This window comes from Coturnix japonica, chromosome 2, assembly GCF_001577835.2.
Source record: "Coturnix japonica isolate 7356 chromosome 2, Coturnix japonica 2.1, whole genome shotgun sequence".
NCBI lineage: Eukaryota > Metazoa > Chordata > Aves > Galliformes > Phasianidae > Coturnix > Coturnix japonica.
Genome location: NC_029517.1, coordinates 19,513,770 through 19,541,008, shown reverse-complemented (window position 1 = coordinate 19,541,008; position 27,239 = coordinate 19,513,770). Strand labels below are relative to the sequence as shown.

The following is a 27,239-nucleotide window of genomic DNA, read 5'->3' as shown; positions in this document are numbered from 1 at the left end:
AGACAATAGACTTTAAACAGTGGTAGCACAGCTGCCTCTTCATGATCAACTCTGCCTCAAGGCTGGGAAGCCCCTGAGAGAAGGGTGAGATGAGATACACCATTACCCAGCACTAAGTCAAGCTGATCCTAAGTGTTCTAAATTGTATCATTTAAACATCATACCATTACAACTGTGTTTTGAATTTCTAGCATGAAAAACTAGATTTGTAAACTTTGCAGTACCTCAGATGAGCTTGAGCATGGGCTGGAAAGAAGCTGTCCCTTCATAGGAGAAAAGAAAGAAATCTCTGTGGGAAATGGCCTGACATCTGTGAATGTGTATTTTGCTAAGATGTTTCACTGCAGTACAAACTAGGGTGAGAATCTGAGGGATTGTTTGGTGTCTCTGCCTCAGCCTTTCTCCTAACAATTTAAGTACCCCTTTGATAATTCATGTTCTTTCATGCATCTTGTATTAACTGTCATATAAACTTAGTGGCTTACTTTGGTGCTCTGGATTTCATAATATAGTAGTGACAGCAAAAGCTCAGATTGGAAATATGTCATTGTACAGATCTAGGGTTTGATCAGAGTGACCCAACCAGGAAAATACAGGAAAGTAAATTTGAAGAAGTTGTAAGTAGGATCTCATCTAATAGGAAAAGTTACCGTGTATCTACTAAGAGTCAACCTGGAAGGTGAAAAATATCTGAATGGCCCACTCCGTAAATCAAAGTCTCCTAAATCAATCTGAAACCTTTAGAAAAGTGTTGCAAGGAGTGCAGGCATGATGAGCCACTCCACTGTTACCCTTTTGTTATAATCTGGTAAACATAGGAGTGTCCTTCTGCGCATGAACATGGCTTATTTCTCGGCAAATAAGTTGACTCCAGTTAAAGCACCTTGTGTATAATTATGTATTCAAGGTTTCCTGTAACTCAGCTGTAAGCTTTTTCTATCCTTTTGTGAGTAAAAGTCACAGTTGAAGGTGAATTTTGTGTTTAACAAATGCTGTGTTGCTAAGTGGTGAGAACTGACCTTTGGAGAATGTACTGAAAAGATTTTTAAAAAATAATAATCAGCTGTAATCTGTCAGATTCCTGAGAAAAGGTTAAGTAATAGCAGCACAGCAACACTGAAAATTAGCCTATGAATTCTGCATTGTAACTTGCTAATTTTAGTGAGTTAAAACATTTATGAAATAAATGAATTAGTCAATTTTGAAGAAGAAAAACAGTTGACATGAAAGTAACTTAGCTGGCTGATGGAAAGAAATGTTGGAGATCTGCCTGTACACTACAGAAGAACACTTCTGGTATACTCACTGTAAAGCAAATGTGGGTCTCAGAATAATAAAACATGACTTAAAATCAGCTGTTAATCTGCTCCCTGGAACTTCACATGGAAGTATGGAATATTTAATCTATCTGATTAATTGTCAATGAAATGAACGCATCTAAGAGAAAATTGAACTTGAGGCTGTGAACAGATCACAGTGTGTGGGGGGAAAACAGAAAAAGAATTGTAAATACACGTAACAGTATGAGACAGAGGAAACTGCAAGCAATGGTCATCAAAGAGGAATGGTTTCAAACTAAAAGAGAGGAGATTTAGATCAAATATAAGGAAAAGGCTTTTCATAATAAGGGCAGTGAAGCGCTTGGACAGGTTGCTTGTAAATGCATGTGGTGGATGCCCTGTCCCTGCAGACACTCAAGGTCAGGCTGTATGGGACTATTAGCATCTGATATAGCTGTAGGTGTTCCTGTTCTTTGCAGGAGGGTTGGACCAGATGACCTTAAAATGTCACTTCCTAATCAAATGACTCTATACATCTATATGACACTAGATGAACCAAGTCAAGGTGTTCGAATGAATATTTCTGAATTAAGATCCCAATAGTATTTGTAGTGTGCTTTTCAAGAATCATCACTGCTTGAGTCACAGCCATTATGATTAGATGGAATTAGCAAAAATTAGTTAAAGTTTGTGCATAGAAAACACAGCAATGTACCATTTTATATTTTATCAATCAAAAAAAGACACATCCTCTAGGTAAAGGCATGAAGGGCACAACTCAGAAATAGGGTTTTGCAAAAGTGCGCGTTTAAACGATATAAAGAAGGCATAGGGAGCAGCAATAAATAAGGTTTTGTTTAGTATAGCCCACAGCTGTGAAGCCACTCCACTTGCTATGCACTGTTTACACAGATTTACAGTGCCTTTTGTACTGTGTGACACATTTACTCAGTGGCCCCAACTAAAGGTGAACAACTTGGTCACAATCTTAATATTAAATATGGTGCAAACACTAACTTGTTATTCACGGGTCATGAGAGAAACTCAGGGCCATGTTTTTATAGACTTCCAAATAGTCTTTAAATTTACACCTGTTAGGTTGCAGGTACCCAACTCCATTTGGCCAAATACTTAATCAAAGAGCAGAGATCCTGAATCAAAAGAAAATTCCACACTACTTAAAACATCTTGCTTTCCAGTAAAGATCAATGGCAGAAATAAATTCTTTTGTTCAAAATACTGTGGAGTCTGAGGAATTTCTCTCGACCTTCCTGACATCTATCTTTAATATCATAAGGCTAATCGCTCAATGGGGGATTTTATCTCAGTCTTCTATAATTACTAATACAGGCTAATGTAAGTCATCTTCCAAGCTTATGCAATGGTCTGTCAATCAAAATACAAGCTGAAAGTAAGAAACAACTATGAAACACATACCTAACTAAAAAGTGATTTATCAGACTCTACAATTATATTTCTTCATGATTCTTACCACGGGCACAGCTGAAGAAGCATTTCTGGACTAGCCATGCTATGTGGGAGATACACACACCAGTAAGTAGGCAATCCACAGATAAGATAATGTGATGGAAATCTGCTTCTGTCCACATAGTGTGCAAACTCCTAGTCTGTCCTGCAAGTCTTCTGCTCTTTCTCTGCCTTTCTTCCACTTTTCCTAGATCCTTCCTTGTGCTCTGTGTGTTTGATCCTGCAAGCAGCAGCCTGCACCAGATGGCTGCTGATTATTGAAAGAGATGTTCTCGACTGTCTGCCCCTCAGCAGTAATTCTTGCACAGATCTTCAGTTCTCCTGCCAGCTTTGACAAAACGTGTAAAGTTCAGTACATTTGTAATCACCACTTAAAATTATTTCAGACTAAAATTGTTTAGGAGGTTCTGAAGTTATTAAGAGCACTTGGTGGAACCCATTGTTTCTTGCTTCAGAGATCTTGCTTTCTGAGGCCAATCATTCTGACAGAGCTCTTTTTACAACTTTACTCTGCAATGAGCAGAGTCAGGCAGAAATTAATATAAGAGGGTAAGATGATTTTAATTTCAGATAGTGAAGAGTATTCAGCATAGCATGAAGAATACAGCAGCTCTGATAAAACCAGAAAGTCTTCATTATCACGGCTCCCTAAGAATGTGTAAGTAACTTCAAGTTTCTAAGGAGACGTGTAATCTTTTGTTAGATCAATACATACAACTGACAAAAAAAAAAACAAACAACAAACAAACAAACAACAACAAAAAAAAAAAACAGCCAAAAACCAAAGAAATGGAGAACAACAACAGAAAAACAAAACCAACCACCAAAACAGCAAACAAGTTGTCCTGGGCATAATTTTATAGGCATGAAATACATGCAACAGTCTTCATAATGGAATGCAGGTTGAAAATTATTACTTGGAGTTTAATTTGACAATTAGAATTCTGCTGCCTTAGTAAAGAAGGGAAAAAGGAGCTGCTGCTATACCCTATGTAAAATGTTGTAACAAGACCAGAGTTCAATAGAGCATAAGATGACAGTCTTGTCTGTTCCAATGCTTGTCATTTTTTTCAACTATATTAATTACTCTAACAGAAGCTCTATATACAAAGCCAATGTAGGAGTTGAGGTACAATGAAGGGTATAACCAAAACAAGCTCATCGTTTAACATGGACATTTCTCTGCTGTGTCACACTGCTTGAAGTTGTTAGTGATACATCTCACTTCTCATCTCCCAGATCATTTAGTTAGACACTGTTGCAGCTGTAGTTTGAGAGGCTTTTGAATTTAAGAAGAAAACATAATAGCTTCTGGTGAAATATAAAATTAAAAAGCCATTGCAGCTTTATGGAGGAACAAATGCAACCACAGTCTGCGGTTATGCTCTGGAAAGTCCTGCCGCAGCCCTTGAAGATAATTACCTGAGACAACAGAGATTAACTATGTCAGCCAAGGCAGTAGTTTCAGAATCCTGCTTCAAGGATAAAATAAACTGCAGAACAGAAGTGGGAATGCAAAACTGTTGTTCATTTTAATCATGACACAGTGTTCAGACCAGGAAGGAGTGGACTCCTTACCAAGTCTTATCTGGAAGTAATTGTAGTTTCCTGCACATTCAGACAATATATTCCTCCAGGGGGATCTGACCCTGCTTCTACCCTCCTGTATGCTTTCTTTTTGTATTTCACTTCAGTTGAGAACTCCTTGTTCATCCATGCAGGCCTTCTGCCTGTGCTGCTTGATTTTTATTTATTTTTTGCATACTGAAATAGACTACTGTTGAGCCTGGAGGAGATCTTTGGAAATCAACTATGCTCCTGAACCTCTCCTTTCTCCTGGGCTGCATTCTGTGGTGCTTTTCTTAGCACGTCCATTAACTGGTTGAAGTCTGCTCTCCTGAAATCCAAAACTGTGATCCATCTTTTTGTCCTATTCCCTGCTCTCAGGATCCTGAACTTCACCATTGCTTGGTCTCTTTAGCCAAAGTGAATCCCAGCCATCACATCACTGATCAGTTTTTTTCTTAATTGTGAGCAGGAGGTTTAGCAGAGCAGCTCTCGCTTTAGCTTTTGAATCTCCTGTGCCAGGAATTTACCTTCAGCGTGCTCCTGCATGATATTGGTGTGACTAAGGCTCCCCATGAGATTTTGGTCTGTAAGCAGGAGGTTTACAGTTGTCTCATCTACTTTTAACTAACCAGTCTGTAGCAGACGCTGATAGTAATGGGATCACTCTAATTACCTGCCCCTCATTCAGTACACTGAGGGCATGAGCTGCTGAAGGTGAGGGATTCCAGAGAAGGCCCAGTTGATTTCCTTTTTGCCCTCTCAGATGCTGTGCAACCTGCTTATCTAGGGCAGCTCCTGCATTTGACAACACAGACTCTGCCACTGGCACACATGTTCTGCAGGAAAGGTCCCAGCAAGAGACCTAAGGTATCCCTGCAGCCTCAGATCTCCAGAGCCAGTCTCTGTCAGGAGCCTGCTCTGCATTAAGTCACTTCTGTGACCTTGTACCTGCTCCTGTGGGTGCTAGGGAACCATTGCTCTGTGCGTGTACACCAACCTCAGTTTCTGACCCATTTCTGTGTGGAATTCCAGATGTACAGTTCCATCTCCTGGCTTGTAGAAGCCATGTCTACAGACTATATCCTGGACCTTGGCTGGGTAGGGGAGAGGAAAACACTGGCTTTGAGCCCGCTGCATTGTGAAGAGCCGAGTCTGCAGTCCAAAACAAGGAAGTTGTCAAAATCAAGCTGAAAGAGAAAAGTGGGAGAGAAGCATGGCTGCCTGTCTTGTAATAGAACAGTAATTAGGACCTATCTTATAAAGATTCAGATTGTAATTCTTCCACTTTTTGTGGGACAGAAAATCAGCAATAAACAAGTCAAAAATATGCTCATTAAAAATAAGATCTACTTTGGTAAGGGATTTAATTTTAAAATAAGCCTAATTTACCATATGTACTTTTTCCTATCTCTCTCTGTGAATTTAAAGGTCTGTAGTTGAAACCAGAGAATCTGGAAATTGCAGATGCATTATCTGATCCAGAACTAAGATACTACTGAGGAGAACCAATTAGTTCAGCCTAGTGAACTGACCTAACTCCACTCCAGTTTAGCTGCAGAGAGTTATGTGAAAGCTAGTGAGAGCAATTTTGAATCTTAGTGCTACCTTGGTACCCAGTACAAGATGTAATCTCTTTGCACAAGAAGGGAGAACATTTCTGAGAGCAGCCAAAATAGATGCCAGTTTTGCATAATAAAATCAAACAAAAAAATCTTCCAAGGAACATGGGAATGAGAAAAATCTTAAAAACAGGTTCATTAAACCATTTTCTGGCCAAGTACAAATGCTGAACAGAAAAGAAGAAATTACAGCCTGTATTTTAAATGTTACATGTTCTTACTGTCATTACAACCATCTAAAGGAACTAATGTTGGTAGAATTAGTGCTTGCCTCTCTCTGGGGAAAGCAGGCTCAGACAGGGCTCATTATACTGTAAGTGGAATGGCCATTTGTTAGCTATTGATTGTGATTCCAGTTATCTGGAGACTGCTGTGCTGTCAGATGCAACCTGGATTTTGTGCCCTCTTTAGCTGCTCTTGACAGTCACTGGATGTGGAATCCCCACCACAAAAGCCATGTGGGATGTGGGAGGCTGTCTTATCCTGTTGCACAGTATAAAATATATGCACATCTCAGAGAACGAACGTGACAGCTCTATTTCTTTTCCTGAAGGAAATGCCTCAGCAGAAATAGACACCATCCTTAGCAGGCTTGTTATAAACAAACATATGCATAGATGATATACATATATACATAAATGTAAAATACATAATTATAAACATATATATTTAAACACATACATACGTGAATATGTGCATACATAAATTTGTGTGTGTGAGCATGTGCATGCATAGGTAGCTATGGTGGCATGTTGTTAAGAAAATTGAAACTGATAATTAATTTTCTCAATTGAATATGAAAGGGTCATTTAAAGAAGTTATTAGAATCATAGTACAACCCAGACTGGAGGGAATATCAAAAAATTAGCTATTCTGGCCTTTAAATTGATCCTGTCTTTCCTCATGATGCTGGCAAAGCTGCTTCTTCTTATGGATGGTATTTTTTCAGTGTTACAGTTTGTTACAGGCTTGAAGAACATACTCAGAAGTGCCTGATAAATCACATGGCTTCTTCTGCAGCATTCCGTGTTTTGGAGTAAGTGGAGAGAAATCTGGAGACCCATGTCTTGAATCTGACTTACAACAAAATGTTAAAAGAAACAAACCTAAATTCTTTCTTTATAATTAAGATCTATTAATTAAAAAAAAAAAAAAAAAAAAAAAAAAAGAAGGACTAAAGCAGATTAAAATATTTGTCAGCTGAAAACACAGTTGTCGAGGCAGTGGTATAGAACAGCTCTGTCTGGTTTGGAGGTCTGTGTCTGTTATGTTGGCTCACTTCAGTAGAATCTTTTAAAACAAACTTCATGTTGAAAGGCTGTGCAAACTCTGCTAAATTGTCAGCTTTATGTCCATATGGGTTAGGGTGCGTGGAAGGGAACTGCAACATGAAGAACTATCCCAACCTATCGTTTTCCTCTAAATGTTGGGGTTTATCATCTGTCTCTGTTCTGTTGGTGCACAGAGCCAGAATATCTTTCCTTTAATTAGTGACTAATATAATCCTGCTGGATAACATAACGAGTGGATGTGGACAATGTAAGCATTGCTGTTGATAAAGCAGCCATTTGGGAATGATTGATATCCTCATGCTTTAAGGACTGCTAATATACAGGATAGCCAACTTTGAGTACTTGCTTGATCTACTGTAGACTGCATGAGACTTCAGTGTCTTTCATTAGCATCCTTGTTTCTGGTCAATCATTTGTTCTGCGAGGAAAGAATCTTTAATAATTTTTCCAGAGGAAAAAAAAAAAGTTTTTTTCTGAAGAAAAACACATTTTGTGGACTATGAGTGCATGTGTGGAGAATTTAGTTTTCTTTAGGAACTTCTCAATTCATTTGAATAAGCTGAGACAGAATTGTCACTGTTCTTACTACAGTCAGTTAAGTCTCATAGGGGTTTTTCTTTTTCCATATTCTGCTTCTCTGGTCACTAATTTTTACTTTCAAAATAAAGAGAATTCATTCTTTGCCCATGCCCTTGCTTTCACTTCCTTCCATCTTAAATTGTATCTGTTTCATTTGAGTGCTCATGGTGGTATCTTTCCTATTTTCAGGTAAATACTTGCAAGTCCTGTGATATTTATGTCAGGATATTTTAGGAGAGCCAGAATATTTTCGCAGCAGAAATTTACAGGGATGTTCTGTTATGTAATTAAAAAAGCAATTTGGAAAGCACTGGATCACCATGAGACTGGTTACTGCATTTTTACTGGCATTAGGCTTCAGTGAACTGTTGCTAAAATTAGTTCATAGCTGAAAATCCAAATACGCTTTCATTAAGATGTGACAGAATTTTTGCCATTCAAAGCAGTGATAATTCTGGTTGTTTGTGAGGAGTGTAGCTGTTCACTAGACAGGCAAGCAAGCAGGTGAGGATAAGAATGACATGGAAACAGATGAATGTGCATATATTTGTTTAACATCAATTGCTTGCAGATGCCCACACCATCACTGTGTGGTCTCTGTCCTTTCAGCTTCCTGAGTCCAGCCTGACACCCTTCACAGCCATGTTAGCCCATAGTTCCCCATATTGCCACAAAACATTTTAGAAGGAAAGGTAAATGAATGCTCAGGCTCAGATAAATGTGAGTCCTTTGTCCCATTCACAAGCTGTCCCTGGGTTAAGAAACCACCTTATGATGGAGAAGTAGGGCAGGTGTCTAAGAAGGGGAGCATCTGAAAGCACGCTAACATATTTGCAAGAGGATATCTATACTCTTCCAACTGAAGTTACTTTAAGACTTGATTGTAGGTTTTCGTATGTGTGTTAAGTTGCATAAGCTTTCCCTATTCTTATTTGCATTATCGTATCAGTGTATCAAATGCAATAAAATCACCTACTCTGTACTAGAACAGTTCTTGCTTGGGCAAAGTAGTGCCCCATTTAAAAGCTGACGTTTAGCATGCAGTGTTTTTTGTTATTTAGTGATAGAATAATTCTTTATCATTGTACTATCACTCCCTTACCCGTATCTATGCTTTCCCCTCCTAAACATAACGCATCTATACATATGTATTCTTTTCCTTCCTACTTCTCTGAGAAAGTGCTAAGATCACAGAATCACGGAATCACAGAATTGTAGGGGTTGGAAGGGACCTCTAGAGATCATCGAGTCCAATTCCCAAATGATTTTTTTTTTTCAAAAAAAGCTGAAATTTTTCAAAGACTGCTGTCAGACAGTACCTGAGAATCTCTGCCACTGCACTGAAAACTAAGGGGAGCTCTGCTGTTAGATATTTCTCAGGTCACAGCCTCTTTTCTGACTTTTAGGTAACAAATTCTGAAGAGGAAAAGATACAGAGCAAGTTGTCTCCAGGCCATACCGCCGTTTATGGTGAAGTCTTAAAAAAGATGTACTTTGCTTCAGACCTTGGACCAAATATTCAGTGCTACGTGAAAAGAAAGGCATTCCCAGAGAGAGCTGTTCCCTTTCCATACCTGGGATTTTTTCCTAGGAAGGGAATGATTTCTGACAGGTAACATCCCAGTCCAGTGAGTAACGTTTGTGTCAAAGGGCAGTTGATTGGTTAAGATCTTGTAGGATTTGACTGTGGTGTAACGCATACAAATTGTAATGTGAGGGTCCTGAAAACTGTTTTTGTATGGTTTTAAGTCTTCAAAAATATTTAATTAACCACAAAAAAACCAACCAACAAACAAACAACCATAGGCTATTGCTCTGAGTGAACCATTTGGTTTTTGCTGGCATTAGGACCTGGCAAATATCTGTAGAACGTAGTCACAGACCCTTGCCTAAATATTTACTTTTCTGTGGTCCTTCTCTGTGTGAAAATATTGATAGAGAAACAGAATCAAACCCTTTGGATAGTTCTGTGTTACACTGAAACTGGATGAGTAATTTATAAAACCTTGATTCCTGCTCTGAGGAGATCCATGTTAGAGTTAAATGCTTTAACTGGTAAACCAACATGTTTGTAGCTGCTCTGGTGCCTGACTATAAAGGAGGTTTTTCAGTTCTACAGCTGATCATGTGACAAATCCACAGAGATAAGGGAAGAAAATAGGAGTTTTTAAAGCAATTCCTGGTTATATAAAATTGCATCTCTTGACACGCTTACATGTGAGCACCCACAGAGAACCCCCTCAAACTCTAGCAGTAAAGCACACTAAAACTAATTCAATTATTGCACTGATTTCCTGCTTGAATATATCAAGCAAATGCTTACTAACCATACTAATGAGTAACTGTAGACTTTTCAGTACATCTCTGAGGAATGAAATACAAGAATTCTTTGATTTGTTTGCCTACAACAGCTATAGATGCTGACTTCAATAATAGGTAAATAAATAGAAAAATAAATAAAAAGTAGCAGCAGCAGGACCCTAAATGGTACTGCACAAATAAACTCACCTGACATTTCATAACCCATGCAGTCTCTTTTAGCTCAGTGACCTTTGCTGGAAAAGTGAAATACAGTTGGTGGGCCCTGAACCAGTGCCCACTGGGGGCAACTGCGAGCTTATACTTCAAGTGCATCTTGACTGGGATCATATCTAGAGATATAAATGAAAATGCAGAACTTAGTGTTGGCGTGATTTTATGAAGTGCATGATGGAGATCAGCCTGAATCCATTGTTGTCTGACTGGAAAGAGATCTAGTACTGCATACATCAGAGGGAAAGAAAGGTCTTTGAGAAAGCGCATGTAGAGGAGGAACCAGCATGTTGTCTCAGTTATGCAGTGGCAGTGCACTGAGATTCAACAGACAAAGCAAAAAAATGGTTTAGGCTGAGTTAGCAAAGGAAAGTTGAAATTCTTCTGTCTAGAAAGGAGAGCCTTGCAGTTCTCAAGATGTAGACCCGTAAATCACTCCCTTGTGAGTGCTGATTTCTTTTGAAAAGTATATCGTTGTCCATGGTTAAGTATTACTCTGTCTATATAAGTGTAAAGATAAACTATAAATGGAAATCAGTGTTCTCTGTTTAAAATATATAATTCTGTAAAGCAAGACACAACAGATCTGAACACTGTGCACCAACAAATAATTGTTCTCAAGAGGCGGGTGACCTGAGTGGGAAGTATCTTTCATAAAAAGTAAAGATCCCATTTCTGAAGCATGACGGTAGAAAGGCTGCTTTGTTATCCTCACCTTGGGTATGCAGTTCTGTCTACTGCTATTACTGGAGAATGCCCCTGGGGATCCTCCACTGCCTCTTACAGCACAGCCAGCCAGGGCTTTGGCATCAATGCCTCTAACTGCCTGAATAACCTGCAAATGAATCAGAAATGTAATATCTGTAACAATGTGAAAAGGACTTTAAATTGCTTTCTCTGACATCTTCAACACCCAAAAGAAACAGATGCTTCTCCCATGCTCCAAATCAGATCCGGCAATTGTAACATCCTTTGATGGCTGATGCTAGTGACCTACTCCTGCCTGGTGCTGGTGACTTGCATGCTCTTCTAAGTAATCTCAGTTTCCATGGAAACTAAAGAGGGGCTGAGACCTATATAATTTACTTTTCTGTACATTTGTTATGAGGAATACATTATTTTAAAACAATACTGCAAGTACATAATCAGTAGGAAAAGTTTTCAATTTGTACTACAGATTTCTATAGTACCTCCTCATACTTAGTCTGAATGCAAACCTCCTAGTAGCACTGTGTGTCTTGTCTAAACACTCTGGAAAGACAAAGTTTGTCTAAGTTGCATCTGCAGCTGCTTTATGCAACCCAGAAGTAGTTATGAAGTGTTTGAACTGCAGCTGATGGAACTACCTCTGTTCACATGCCACTGCTCTTGCCTTTCACGATTTCCTTTTATTGTCCTATTTAACTGCTCACATTACTGCTCTCCACTCTGCTCTGTAAAAGTAGCTGTCATTATCAGCCTTTCTTAGTTGTTTTTTTTTTGTTGTTGTTTTTGACTTTTTATTTATTGTTAAATATCCAGCTCTCCGTATATAAATCATTTTGGAGCAAAGAGAGAGCAATCATATGGGGAGTTATGCTAGCAGACCTAAAGTTTGGAAAATGCTGATGACATGTTAGGAATAGGAGCAAATAGCTGTAAAGTGGAGAGAGGAAAACAGCTCTTGAGCTCTTGGACCAATGCCATTTCACTTCTGAAAAAAAATACAGTATCCATCAACCAGAAATGGTTGCTTCTTTCTTTCCTACAAAACCATTCCATGGAAGGGGAATCAGCCCTGCAGGTGGGAAGGAATGCCCATTTTTGGCTACTGAAATCTCATCTTACTGATACTGTCATTAAGAAAACAAGGTATGGGCCACTGCGTCATGGCTACAGCTATCAGTTATCATCAGGGTTATTTTTCCTGCTGCTGAATAAAGAAGAAAGAGTGTGATGGTTGACCTAGGATTACCATTCCTTATATACTAGCGGTAACATGCTTTTCTGAGCTATGGTGTAGAAACTTCATGTAATCCAGTTTAGTCAAGTGTTCCAGCAATACCTGCTGTATAATTTCAGAAAAAGAAAAAGAGAAAGGATGAGGAAATCCTCCTTTCAGCTTTTCTTTCAGCATTTTCAACTCCTGGCCTTGCTGTGGTCAGAGGAACCTGTTAACATCTGCCTCTTAACTAGCCTACAAAGATTTCCCTGCCCAAAGTATGTATGCATGTATGGCAAATCATGTGCTGCTACACATGCAACATTATATACGTAAAATCATAGTTTCCTTAGGAAGTCAGGCTTGAAATTTCCTCCATACCAAATTTTATTGCCTCACACTGGAATTGTCTCACTGGTTGTTTTTAAAGTGGGGCTGCAAATTCTGTATAGAAGTGTCTGTCAGCTGATGTCTTGTTGCCACACAATCCGAGCATGTGAGCACTTCACATTTCTATACAAAACCCCCTGCAAGAGAGAGAGAGAGAGAGAGAGAGAGAAAGAGGGAAGTTCTGTAATGCCATTTTTGAGGTGGGGAACAAGGAAGAGATATGCTGTGTCTTCTGATAAGGGACATTGTTCCATGGTACAGCCCCCTTTAACCTCAGTCATCACCCCAGCAGCCTTGCTGGAGCTTGTGGTATCTCTCAGACAGCCAGTGCTATGGGTTTTCTTCTTACAAAGCCCAGCTGTGAGGAGTTTATCTCCTGTAGTTCATACCTTGATATAGGCCTAGAATAGGGCCAGCATGAATGCCTAAGTCTGAGATTTCTGCAACAATGTCACATCCACCAGTTTGCATGTTGTTTGAGTGACTTGCTGGAGGTGGCAGAGAAAACCTGAAACAGATGTACTACAGCGTCCCAGATGTGGAGCTGACAGCTACAACATCATGTTTGCCAGAAAGCTGTTCCCTTCTGGTGCAGCAGCTGGAGACAAGTCTCAAAACTGAGAGTAGATACTTAGTAACTGCATCCCAGCCTAGGATTCAGTTAGGTCTAACTGGAAAGTTTTGAGAATCTTGGGCTTTATCCATTCAATATTACTACATAGTCATTGAGTACATATGAATAGTTTTAGAAGCATTTGGATAGCATTCAAAATTGAAATATTTGAATCCTGTCACTTTAAATAATGTTGCAGAAGAGCACTTAATGAGGTCTAAAAAGCCTGTTGTGCAATTAAAAATTATAAATAATTAAAGGCACATCCTTTGTCATGACAAACACTTGAAGGAAGGTATGAACCTTGACCAGCATCTCCAAGTGTCTGCCATAGTACTGTGTTTAACATATTTGACAACAGAATTCTTATTCACCCTATTGTCAGTGAGTTGCTTATACAAATGTATTTGCATCTTTTGTGAAGGCTGAAAAACTCACCCCATCATTTCCTACTTGAATCTATTTATCTTTGCCATGCACTCAGAGCTCCAGGGCATGTTTTTGATAAATAATTAAGGGTTAATCCTGGAAATATCTTGTATGTAGAGCTGCCATTGAAATCAATGGGAGTTCTAAGCACACAGAACTTGCCCTAGTGAGCCCTTAATCTTCCAGTAAACTGGAGAGCGTTTGTTTTGAAGCCTAATGTTTTGTGCAGTAATGAGAGTGTGTGTACTGAGATTTTATTTTTCATCATTCTTTGCAAAGAGGAAGGACACTGTTGTGTTTAAATTCAATACCAATGCAGTGTTAGGAAACAGTAGTGGATTTCTGGAGATATAATCCTCCTTAGCCTATAGAAAAATCACTGTTGACTATCAATCACTATCAATTTTTCATCAACTAGTAGATGAATGGTATGTCTTCTCAGCCATTAAATGTTTATAATCATCATTGCATTATCCTATGATTCTATAAGCCTATATACATAAGTAATCAGACTAGCTTTGATTTTCTCTTTGCTTAAAAGTATCAGAGATATAAACTGCAAACAGTTCAGGGCTTGTTTTTAAATACAAATGACTAGGGTAACTTATGAAAAACAAACGTGATGGATGGCATAATAACATATAAGATAAAGCTTATTGAGAAATGCTGCTGTTCTGAAAATTATGTCTGAAAAAAATGTTTTGCATTGCCACTGTCTGAATAATTCTTTTGAAATTGCTAGCTATTTTATCATGACTGTTATAAGATTTTTAAAACAAAATTGTAGCTGTGCATAAAGGTCGGAGCCATAAACAGATGAGCCCTTCCTTTTATTTATATTCTCTGCACTTGAAGCAAACATTTTAGTTCCTCTTGCAATAAGGGTTTGAGGTGTTTGGATTTTTTATTTTATTTTTTTTTTATTTTTTTTAGTTTGGTTTTTCTGTGCTACCTATTTACCAAGCAACAGCTTCAATGTGTCTCTGTGGGCTGAAAAGCAGATTAGTAAAAAGCTGGATGTATACTATCCTAAACCGAACTTCTGCCCTGATTTGCCTCTTAAAAATATATGCTATGGATGGTTCTCCACATTTATTTATTCCATCAGCCCCTTTGTGTGCTGAGCACAGCAGCCCTCCCCAGCAGACAAGCATGGTGGTCCCACTGGATGGCCCGGTGAATCAGTGTCTGCTTTTAAGCTGTGTGAAGTGATGTGACAGAGGCTGGTATTGTTGTTGTTTTTTGAAACCCACAGTGTGGCCATCTTTCAAGTTCATTATGTCCTGTGTTGCATCTACCTGCCCCAGGTAGAAAAACAACCTGATTCCAGAGCTGTGTCCTGGCCCTACATTTCATACCTTACCATACCTAGGACAACAGCAAAGTCACTGCAGTTCCCTCTCTTCTCCACTCTTTAGCATGAAATAGCACAGCTATGTAAGTATTTCTGCTCTGGGGCATAAGCTGGTTGGTTTAATAGTCTTTCTAAACTCAGTCACTTTTTTTATCTCCCTTTCTCCCTCTCTTTTCAATTAGTGCTGGGAAAAGCTTGGCAGGGCATGAAATGTTGTAGAATTAAATGCTATGATAAAAACATGAAATCTGTATAAATTCTCCCATTATAAATCATTGCAACCACATGGCTATAAAAATGTTTCTGGTTTGTAAACGTTGATAACTGTATTTCTAATATGTGAATAGAATTTTGGTTGAAAAAATTAAATTAAATGCCCCCGTGCATAAAATTTCTTTTCAAAGAACACAGCATTTGAGGTTAACTTTCATGTAATAGTCTTTTGAAAATCTTCTTGTATTTGAAAGGAGAACCACACAGCAGCAAATATCCAATACTTAATCCATTTTTCCTCTCTAAACTATAAGGATGCTGTTCATTAAGCAATTTGCATGACTATATGGCTTAATTTTCTCACTATCTTCCATATCTGTGCAAGGTTGTAATCTGATTTTTGCTAACTTATGGACACTGAATTTCTGGTCATTCAGTTAAGGATTATGCTCCTAGTCCTTACCAGAGAGCTTGCCATAGGTCATCACAATTGAGAGGTCAGGTATGAACATGGTTTTTGTGTGACTTCAGTCATTTGGTTCCATTGTGCTGCACAGAACAAATACATGATGAATGCTTTAAAGTAGGACAGCCCCTGGGAGGTGAGGAAGGATTTTCTGGGGTAATTTCTTTGCAAGACTCAAAGAGAGAGAGGAACAGAAGACATAGGACCAGGTCTTTGTTATGCAAACAACCTTTCTCACCTGAAGAAGTCATTTGTTCCTGGCCATATCCACAAGATGCAAAATTAGGAGGTCTTGGTGCACTGATGTAACACAGTTCCTGGCAGTTCCAGAACTAGGGAACAGGAATATGTTCCAGAGTCAGGGAATATAGGTTATGTTCTATGTTGTCCTCTTAATTCTCTGCTTTCCATCCATGTAGTTTTTGCAACAAAGAGATGTAAGACTTTCCACTGAAAGGGTACTGAAAAGATTTGGAAATGCAGGTGCTCAGGAGGCTCTTTTTCTTGGCCAACTTTCTCTTCCCTCCCCTGCCCCAGCAAGGATTTTAGTTTGGATGTATGTGATCAAGGCATTACTAGAAAACAGGCCAAGGAAAACATAACTGGGCAAAGCTTGCAACTGGAGAAGGTGTGAGGAAATGATAAGGTCCATGAAAATCATGCAAATGTTGAAACTTTAGATAAAAGCTAACAGAACATTTTATGAATAGGGAATGGCAATACCAGTGTTGTCTAAGCTAAAATAGGATAAGAAACTTCATTTCGTGTTTTATTAATGCTGCTTTTGAATCATCAAGAAGCTTAAGGTTTGGATTTTATCCTGAAACGGGCTGTTAATAGCATGGGAGAATATTAGTTGCAGCCTTGCCCTGATGCTGGCAGAATAACTCCTGTGCTGCACACTAGTGGAGAGGAGCAATCCGTGTGCAGTAAGCATTAGAGCTTCTGGCTTTAGCTTGATAAAGAGCTCTAATCTATCTGCTGAATGAAAAAGCTTCCGAGTTTTAAAGCTCTGAACAATTCTTGTGTTTTGGACTTGTGGAAAACTTCCTTTCAAAATGAAATGTGTCTCTCAGTTTTGATAGATTTTGCTGAGATAAAAACCCAAAAAATGAAAGCAGAGTTTACACTGCTCCTACCCAGAACTGTATTCTCTTTATTAAACCATGCAAGTGCCAGAGGGCTATGGTCTTGATGAGATGACAACACTATTATTATTTTGTTTATTAGAAAATATTAAAAAACAACAACAGCAACGATTGTGATTCTATATTAGCAAAAATAAACAAATGTATGGAATTACCAAATAGACTATTTAGTGTGATGTTGATGGGGTTCTCTTTTTGATCACAGAGCACCATTTCAAGGATATCTGAGAACAGATTGAGAACACCATCAATTGTTTTACTGGTAGCAACCTCATCCGATGCATCTGAGTTCTTTTGGCGCAGGATGCTCTGTAAGAAAACTGGTACATGGTGTACATGCAGATAAACTGACAGCTTCATGCTTGGCATCAGATTTATTGTTCCTGTTTTATACGGGAAATTCTACTTGCACACTGCTGATGTATGCTATATAATGTCATATATATGTTATATATTAATTTTGGTTGCATTCAGAAGTGTTGCCTGTAAGGTGTGATGGAACTGTAGGCTTGTGACTGCTGTGTGTGTGGGGCACATGGGGACAGCCTGCTCCTGGCAAAAATGTGCAAATAAATGGGTCCTGTCCAGATATTTTAAAAAAATAGGAGAAGAGAGCTGGGTGTGGAAGAATTAGTCTTGTTGAGGTTCTTCCTAGATCTAAGCAGAGCTGGAATGATTATGCAGTCAGCAGTGGTTTAGTTCAAATGATGTTGTCAATCAATTATACTGTGCAGCTGAACTTTACTTTGATGAACAACTACAGCTTTCTTGTTTGGTGAGTTTGTACACCTTGAAGTACTTGTTTCCTTTCCAATTAAGTCCTTCCGGGGAGTGGAGCATTTAGAGAAATAAAAGCAAAGGCAATGGTTGTGTGTGCTCATGATATTGCCTCTTTATACCACATTTATTTGTTATTCTGGACAAGAACCAAATGACAGATTCCTAAATATCTTTGTCCTGTGACCTCTCTGGTTGCTTGTCTAACTCTCTGATTAAACAAAAAATTTTCAAGCTACAGGTATTTTTAGATGTTTTATTTTAGTGGGCTAGTGACATTGCTGGCTTGCTTGTACACATACAGCTGTATTGTTGACATAGCCTGATACAGCTTTTGTTGCTTGTATTCTTACAAAATTCTTAGGCAACTAGCACTAGACATGCTTCTCTATCTGCTCTCTCAGGTCCTTTTCTACTCTGCTCTTTAAATTCTCTTTGGTGTATATGTTAACAGGTATGACTGTACAAAAAAAGGGCATGTCTCCAGTGCAGTGTTGCTTCCCCAGAGGTTGACCCTTCTTTGCAATTTTTATTTGTATTTTAAGAATGAATTTCTCAACCTTGAAAAACACTGTGAGTTCTTAAATTTGGGCTCTGTTTTTGCACTGGAATATGTATAGAACAAGCAGAAAACTTGAATTTCTGTGCATGGTTTCTAACATGCTTCAGACTTGACTCTGTGCTGAATCTCCAGAGACAGAAGGAACTCTGTGTTCCTTGATATATTGTCTTTCCTGCATCAAATGTCCAAAGAAGTGCAGCTTTGTCCCAACTGTAGTGGATAGTCAACGTAAAGGAAAGGGCATGCAGTTTACTGTGGCTGTCACTTTAAACTATATGTGGTTGGAACCAGCTTTAAACAGAAATCAGAAGTTTCATTCAAAAGTAGGTATCTGATATTTGTCTTGTTTTCTTTTATATGGAGAGGAAAACAAATAAAAATGAATGCAACTTTGCAAAACTCTTACAATTGGATCAAAATGGTCTAAGAATTATAATGATATGTTGTGCTTGCAATACTGGCATTAAAAGTCAGCAGACTTCCCACTACCTGAAAACTCCACACTACCCACAAATTAGCTGAATCAATTCTTTAAATATGCTATGACACTACTTGGCAACAGTTAAGAAGAAGGGTAATTTAGCCAAAATGGTGAGTTTAAATATTAAAAAGAGGGAAGTAATTTTTTTTTTTCCCTGTTTCTTTCTAAAGGACGTGTTTTAATCCAGGTCTTGAAGAAAATTCTAGAATATCTATGCAGATATTTATCTCTCTTTTGGATTAATCTGGGTCCATGAATATGGCCTCATGCACTGCTCTAGATTAGTAAGCTCCAGCAGTACATGGTATGTTTCTGAAATATGAATAATAGCTTCTCTGTTGCCGAATTCAATTTCTTGATTAACAGAGGCCAGTTGGATCAAGACTCCAGTAAGAGAAGCAGATGAATAGCCTTCAGTTTGCTTGACCTTGTCTTCTAAAGGAACATTAAGCTGTGGATATCTATGAGATTTCTTTCTAGCAGGCCAATACATCTTCCATTTTGTTTTAATTGACCTTTTGAAACATTAGTGCAATAGAACAAAGAGTAAGATTAATACAGATATCTTTACCTGGTCTATGAGAAATAATCTATTTACAGGAAAAAAACTAAGCTGAATAAAAAAAGAGATTATATCTAAGCTGGGGGAAAGAAATAAATATCAGCTTGGAACTACAGACAGTCATATCATATTTATATCTATTGCCTTCAATAAGAAAGTATTAGTAGTATCTTATAAATTAATAACTTTTTCAGAACATAATTTATCATCCTTCTTCAGTGTTTATTTCTGTCTTAAATAGGAGTACACTGCAGTTTATATGATATTGCATAGCAAAAGGAACAAATTTCTGAAGCTTAAAAGACCCGATATTTCATGATTGAAATGCTATGCTAGGCTGACATTTCAAGTTCAATGACATTCTTTGTGGTTCTTCCTCATTTTTCTTTTTCTTTTTCTTTTCCTTTTTCTTTTTCTTTTTCTTTTTCTTTTTCTTTTTCTTTTTCTTTTTCTTTTTCTTTTCCTTTTCCTTTTTCTTTTTCTTTTTCTTTTCCTTTTTCTTTTTCTTTTTCTTTTTCTTTTTCTTTTTCTTTTTCTTTTTCTTTTTCTTTTTCTTTTCCTTTTTCTTTTTCTTTTTCTTTTTCTTTTTCTTTTTCTTTTTCTTTTTCTTTTTCTTTTTCTTGTTTAATTTAAATTCTTTTGTGTGGAAAATTTTTGTAAGTAACACTTGTTACCTGTAGTGTGGAGAGAGAAAGAAGTGGAGGATATTCTTGCTTTGAAAATCATGTGTTTTGAGTCTCAATTTTAAGACTGAAACTACTCACAACTTTACGAGTCTATAAACAATTTTCTTAAAATATCTTCTATAAACTAGCTATGAGGGAATGAAATAACATGTGAATGAATTTATGGTCTGTATTTAATGGCCTCAGCTCAAATTGTGAAACCATTGTCTTTCCATCTGGTTTAACATTAATCTATTCTCTTTTTCTCTGACACCTTCAATGCTGTCTTTGAGACAGCTCTATCCCAAGAGCTCCTGGAAGTGCCAATTCCTGGGTAAGAGCAAACTCGAGGAATGAGTTAGCAGAGATGAAAGACCCAGGAGTTATTTACTGTTAGTCTTGCCTCATTTCTCACTCTACTTTATTGATAAGAAGCTTTATCAAAGGATTTTGATTAAAATTCACACTCTCTAGACATAAATAAATGTTGTTAAATCTTTTTTTTTTCTTTTCTTCTTTTTATTATTTTTAAACCAAAGAACACTGTAAGGTGCAGAAACAGTGCTCTGATTTGACCTGTTCCTTATCTTCAGTTTGCCTTAGCACTGATGCAGTTGTAATTGCTTCTGTACTGGCCTCTGCTTTGACAGAGGAGTAACAGAAGAATAGCTCAGTTCCTGCTGTTTCTTGCTGTTATTGGCAATACTTTGCACATTTTTTCTGAATCTGTATGACTAAAGTGCCAGATCTATTCAGACTGTGATTGATTTCATTCAAATGTCAGTAAAAAAGAGAAAGATGTTCTTCATATCATCCTCTTTCAAACCTTCTATCTCTAGGACAAGTTTAGGACCCAGCTTTAGAAGTTTAATGTTGTTTACTTAGTTGCTACAAAGCTTGAAACACCAGGAGTCCAAGGCATATGTATTTCTCTGACTTGATAGCACAAATCTTGCTCTTTCTTCCTCATCTATGTAAATATTGGCCTCCTCCTCTGGCAGAACACTGTATTGCAACTTTGCTGAAGTAATCCAGCATCTATAAAAAATAACTCTGCATCACATCCTCTCAGCTTTTTGATACTTCTGAGACAATGGCAGAGGTTTCTTTCCTCCCTGTCCCTATATGGTATGCCTTCCATAACAGTGTCAAGTGCTGACTCCTGGTCTTCCTTACTGTACACTTCACAGTCACCTAGTATGTACTGTCCTGATGGTGCCCTTTCCATGCTTGCTACTCTGTGGGTGCTTGTAGATGGAGTTACAAGTGAGTTATACAGCAGTGATAATTATCTCACTCAACCATTAACATTTTTAAGAACCCAACTGTGTTGTGCAGTGCTACTGAAGATATAATTCTGTTGTAGTTGACCATTTATAAATGCATAGATCTGTGCAGGCAGTCATATTTCAGGAAGACTGTCTATCCTCATCACTGACTAGGCTGTGTTATGTGTATCTTATTTTACACTGCTGTGTGACAGGCAAGCTTGTCCTAGAAGCTGGTTAAGTAAAAGAGAAGCCACCTAGCATAGAAGGAGGAGGAGAAACCTCCTTAGTATGTGAGATGATGCTAAGAACTGAAGGGAACTTAGCAAAATATTGCAGTGATGATGGGGAAGGCAAGAGTTAGAAAAAATATGGAATGGGAGCAGTGTTGAGGAGAAGAGAGTAAGGCAGGACAGGAACACAGGATGTAGCATAAAGAGGTTCATTTTATTGCTTTTCCTGTTGTTCTGTTGATGCTGCAATTTGTTCTTGAACCTAGTATCTCTTACCATAATAACAATTATCAGGTTTGGGAAACACTTAATAGGTAAGAATAAAAGATACTGTGAACTAGCTCCATCAGACAGGATTGAAGGACAGATCTCTCCAGAAGAAATAAAGTTCTGTTGAAATCTAATGTTTCATGGGACTGCTGTGATGGGAGAATGGGAATATCTAATGTTTCGCTTAGACAATGTAGAAGCATTTATATCAATTTGATGTGACTTACTTATTGAAGACAAGGTGTTAAATACAGAGTTTAAGTAAAGTGAATCAGAATATTGAAGTCTAATATGTTTAAATGATATTAAAAGTTCTGATTTTATAAAGTTCTTTAATTGAATTCCTGAGATGTTTATTTATTTTCAGTTTTTTACTTAACAATATGAAATTTCAGAATACTTTGTGGAATGAAATAACTCATTTCAAATCAGCAACAGAAATAACTTTTAATACCTATTTAGTTGGTTGATTTAAAATTTAATAAAATCTCATTTTCCTAAACGCTGGAAGAATTGATGGAGTCTGAAAGAGCTGGCTACAACTCTCTGGATGAGTCTTTTATGCAGTAAGAAGTCATTCAATTAATTCCTGTTTTAACAGAAACTCAGTGCTTAGAATATGATTTTACACGTCAAAACCACAAAGTTTTGCTATATTGCCCCAAAGGTTAATTACTTTCAATGTGAATTTGTGCCTTGTTACCAATGTGAACGTGTCTAGTTTCCCTCAGTCTCCAGCCACTGTGTTTTGTTATGCTTTCATCTATTAGATTGAAAAAAATTCTGCTCTTCGTATTAGTATTATGAACTGGGGTCGTATCATTGTTTAATGTTCCCTGTTTAAAATTAATAGACTAAGGACTTTGGCACTTTCCTTATAAAAAATGTCAGCATTATTTTAGTTGCTGTTCTTGGAATTTTTCTGTTTCATCAATACCTTATTTGAATTACGGATACCAAAAGTCAACAGTGCACTTGCTACCTTTGTAACGCATGCAGAATTTGTAGTCAATATTCCTCTGTCTAAATCAGTAGGGAGGAGATCAGCTTGCTAGACTAATGTTGCATTTCAAATCATTTAGAGCCCAGATTCAGCTTTTTCCTCCATATCAGCTTCAGCTCCCATCTAGATTTCTGACTTTTGTTAATTAATCAAATTCTTCTGAAATGTTTATTTTCACTATTGTTACTGAGCAATATGAAATTTCACACTTCCTTGTGGAAAGTAAGTAATCGGAAGCAAACTACAAATTACTTAGGTTTTCTCCTATAACCTTTATGCTCTTCTATACTTTGAGACCAGTTCATCAATTTTTAATCCATTTAAGATTTGGTCTGTTGACTTTGTGTTCTCCAGATTACTTTATCAAAACAAATGTATGTCACCAAATCACATGCGCTGGAGAAGCCATAGTGTTCATTCTTCCAGGCAAATTCATAACTTATATCTTTATAACATTATATAAATTCATATAAACCTCTCAAGATGCACCAGCCTTCCTAAAAGTGAGCTTTTATACAGAGAGTCATAGTGGACAAAACTGAGTGCCATGTAAGCCAGAAGAGACTTGGCTTTATTGAGTGGGCAGTGCTTATTCCTCATTCAACTCTGTAATAACCTTAAATTTTGGTTTAGGTCTTTGTTATGGGAACAGCAGTTTGGAGGTTAAATACCAGAAAAACTGTGAACTGTGAATGCTTGGAATAAAGGACTGCCTCACACCTTCTAAAAAAGTGCTGCGCAGGAAATGGTTTGTATTTAAACATTTTGACTTGTTCATGAAATACTTTTGCTAATGTATGCAGCTATGTAAGTGCTTGAAGCTGATTGTGCATATTATACTGCTATTTGTGTATTAATATAAAACATATATCTTTAATAAGTCTGTTCACTTTATTACTTAATCAGAGTGTGTTTTCTGCAGAGTATCCAGAATGCTAAATTGCATTTATTTGATGTATAGTTACAATTCTGCAAGAATATCAGGAAAAGATCACAAGGAAAACCATTATAGAGGAAATGAGCAGTTCTGAAAAAAGCCCAAAACACCACACAGTGTGCATCAGAGGGAGAGAAAATGACTCTGAAATCTTACTCAAATGCTGGATACATGAAGGCAAGCTTTGGAGGCACTTGTCCCAAGGTAGGCAGCAGTCTCGGGGACCTTTCCATTTTATCAGCTTGCAAAGCAACAGGGGACTGCAAGGCAAAGCTATGGGATTTATATATGGTAGCAGAAAAAAAAACTGTCAGTACTAAATTACTGATCTTTACCTGCCATATTCCTGACAAATGTCTGTCTCTTAATAAGTATCTATGCATGGAGTACATCACCCTGCCATTAGCTGCCTCAAGGAGTGTCTCTTGTCTGCTAATGTGTTCCCTGCACACTGAAAGGTGAATGTAGAGGCACATATGAAGCCTAATTTCCACCCATTTTAGATAGTTTTGGAGATGTCAGTCACCTTTTGCTGTCAAGGGAGTCTGGGCTGAGATTAGTTGCTTGACATTTTGGACTTAACCAGTGTGATTATCTCTATTGTGAAATTGGCTGTGCTGTCAAATGGGGACTTAAAAAGAGTTAGAACTAAACAGGAAATTATTGTTGGTCATCTATGACAATTATGGGTATGTTTTTTTGACATGTCTAATGCTATAGCCATGATGTGTTAAGCAGTATGGAAGAAATGGCATAGCTACATAAGGAAGTATATTTTGTGGAAGTTGAATAATAGTCCCTGATTTGATTATTAATATGATTTCCTCAAAGTTTCTGGTTGAACAAGAATGTACACTGCAGAACATCAAACACACTCCTTCTCTCTGCGTGGTTGTTGAGATGAAATATAAGCAAAGAAAAGGATAAGGAGTCTGATACAACATAACAAAGCACTATGCATTAAGTGATTATGGTAACTTTCTCTGCCTGACTGCCTAGGGAAAATAACTCAGCATGGGCCAGATCCTCATCTGACACAATGATGTAGATTCACAAAACAAAAAGGAATTTTTAACTATAAATATTTTGCCAATTCAGAGTAACTGATGTGAAAAATCATATAACAGAGGCTCTCCTGCACTAAATTATTCTTCTTTCTTCAGGTACCAACTCTGGTGAACTCCTGCTATATTTAATTGTGTTACCATAGTCTGCTTTCCTCAACAGTCATGTTTTTTAATAACTCAAGACAGTTCTCAAGACAGTTCTGAAGAACTTAAGGCTTGGATGGAGGGAGCTGGGAATATTTTTTTTTTTTTTTTAAATTCCTTAAAGCCAGCACCTCAGCAAACACAGCAGCCAGGTTTCATCAGCAACGCTTTTTGTTTCCTTCCTAGCCCAATTATTCCCTTCTCCCTTAGCAAACCTCTCAATTTTAAAGTCATACAAAACAGACTATAGTAGGTTGGAGACAGCAGGCAATGTGCATCTCACCTCACCCCTCAGTAAGGGTTAGGGTAAGGTCATCTGCTGTCATGCAAAATAAAGGTGATCCACCAGGACTAGGCAAGGTTTGGATCTTAGAACCAATAGAAAGGAAGTAAGATAGAAGGGGGAAAGTATTTCTAATTAAAATTGGTTTACAAGCCTTATTTTTTTGTAATCCTGACACTTAAATGAGAACCTTAACCTGGAGATGTGTGGTTGAGTATGGTCTCAAAATCACTAGCTTAAAACAGCACACCTACTAATGTACTATGTGTTCTGATCTACCTCTGCAGAAGTATACACGCTTTGATTGGCTAAGTGTTTCAGACAACAACTTTTTTCATCACAAACCCCATTTGGATAAGGGGACAAAGAGCGAATGAATTATTTGTGTTTCAGTAAATAAATAGCTTTATAGAACTACCTCTACAGACAAAATGTCTAATATTTGGTAATGTGTAGTTGGCAGAGATAGCAGAAAGTAACCTTCTGTTTTAACTGTTATGTGTGGTGCCTGATGATTCCTGCTGTAATAAAGATGAGGAATGTTTGATATAATATTTCCAGTGGGGATTTATGATGCACTCTATTGTTTTGCATCAAATAGAATATAAAGAAGCATGTCAAATTAGAAAAAAGAATTCAGTTCTTTTAACAGTAATGAAGCAAATTTATTTTGGAAGGAACAGCAAAAGAGATTTTCCTCTCAGTTCTTTGAAGTCTGAGATTTTGTTTATTTTTATTTTTAACACTTCCTCACATTATTGAGTCAATGGGGAGTGTGTTCTGTTCTTTCACTTTTGCTGTGTTCACATGATGCTTTTGCTAATGCCATCGTGTCAGATCCACTCCTTAAATAGCCACTGTACACTAAACCACTTTGCCACCTTGCATCTTTCTTTTGCTGCATTCTTTGTGTGCAGCAAAGCAGTCAGCAATTTTTTCGTTGTGGCTGGCACAGCAGAAGATTTGGTAGGAGCTGGTCTGACAGAGAAATGATTGATGACCATAATTGTCCCTGTCTGGATAGGAAGTGTATCACCTACCAATCTGTTCTGTTCCTGCCGGCTAGAAAAGCAAAGGTCCTGACTCCACTAACAAAATAGCTGAAGGTCTCTGGCATAGCAGCAAACCTCTGCACCAACTATTAGAATTGGTTGACACCTATTTGCTATGTGAATAAAGAAATCTAGGCTTTCTCACCCTCTAGCTATAAATTAGATAAGCTGTGGTTTAATTCTGCTCTGCTGAGCAGGCAGGAGACATAAACAAACCAAAGTAGTTAATTCTGCAACACCAGGACAATGTGTGCCTCACAGCTCCAAATGGTTGTCAAAGTCTGGGGAAAACAAAGCTTTAAAAAAGAATGCTCTTGAAACTGTTTTCTGGTTTTCTCAGTCACACATTCTCAACTCATACAGTGTACATTGAGACAAATGATTGTAAGGCAACTGTGTATTTGATCCTTGAAACAAGACAAATTTCTCTGTGTGGTCCCTGTAAAGCTTACAGGGGAGGGCAGTGAGGTACTGAAGGAAGACAAGGATAGCCAACCTCACAGGGGAACTAGTAAAATTATTGCTGTGATCCTATTCAAAACATTTTGAAGTCAATGGAAAGCTTCTCAGCAGCTAATGTGTCTCTTTTCTACGAGGACCAAAATGGATATTTTCTTTCCTTCAGAAGGAGGCTTGAGACATCTCACCCTGTTGTCAAAGAGCAGTTCTGCATTCAAAGGAAAATACTCTCAGGATTTTATCAAGAATTTTCTTGAAGTTGCTTCTGCCCCGAAAGCTCCTGTAGTCAACTGATAACATGTCTGTGGTGTTTTTTCAGCATCACAATACTGTTATGCCTGTTGGCTGGGAAAAGAGCTTTAAACTAGAAACGTGTGAAGGCGTGATGGTAAGATACCCCAGTAATCTTATTTATTTATTTATTTATTGGTCTTTTTAAGAACACCTCATGATACTTTCATAACAAACTTGTAGATTTGTTTGTTTTCTAGATTTAAATGGTTCCTTTTCACAGTTCAAGCAAGGTGCATAGCATGTGCCAGGTGAACAGGGATCATAGACTCATAGAATCATAGAATCACAA

At 37.7% G+C, this 27,239-nt stretch overlaps 1 long non-coding RNA gene across 1 annotated transcript in view; it reads left to right on the top strand.

Annotated features, from left to right (window-relative positions):
• Positions 1-2,776: 2,776 nt before the first annotated feature.
• Positions 2,777-27,239, top strand: part of LOC107308998 — a 33,233-nt gene continuing 8,770 nt past the window's right edge. Inside the window, exons 1-2 of the long non-coding RNA XR_004306393.1 lie at positions 2,777-2,834; positions 9,234-9,439. This is a non-coding gene — a long non-coding RNA (uncharacterized LOC107308998). The remainder of the gene's footprint in view (positions 2,835-9,233; positions 9,440-27,239) is intronic.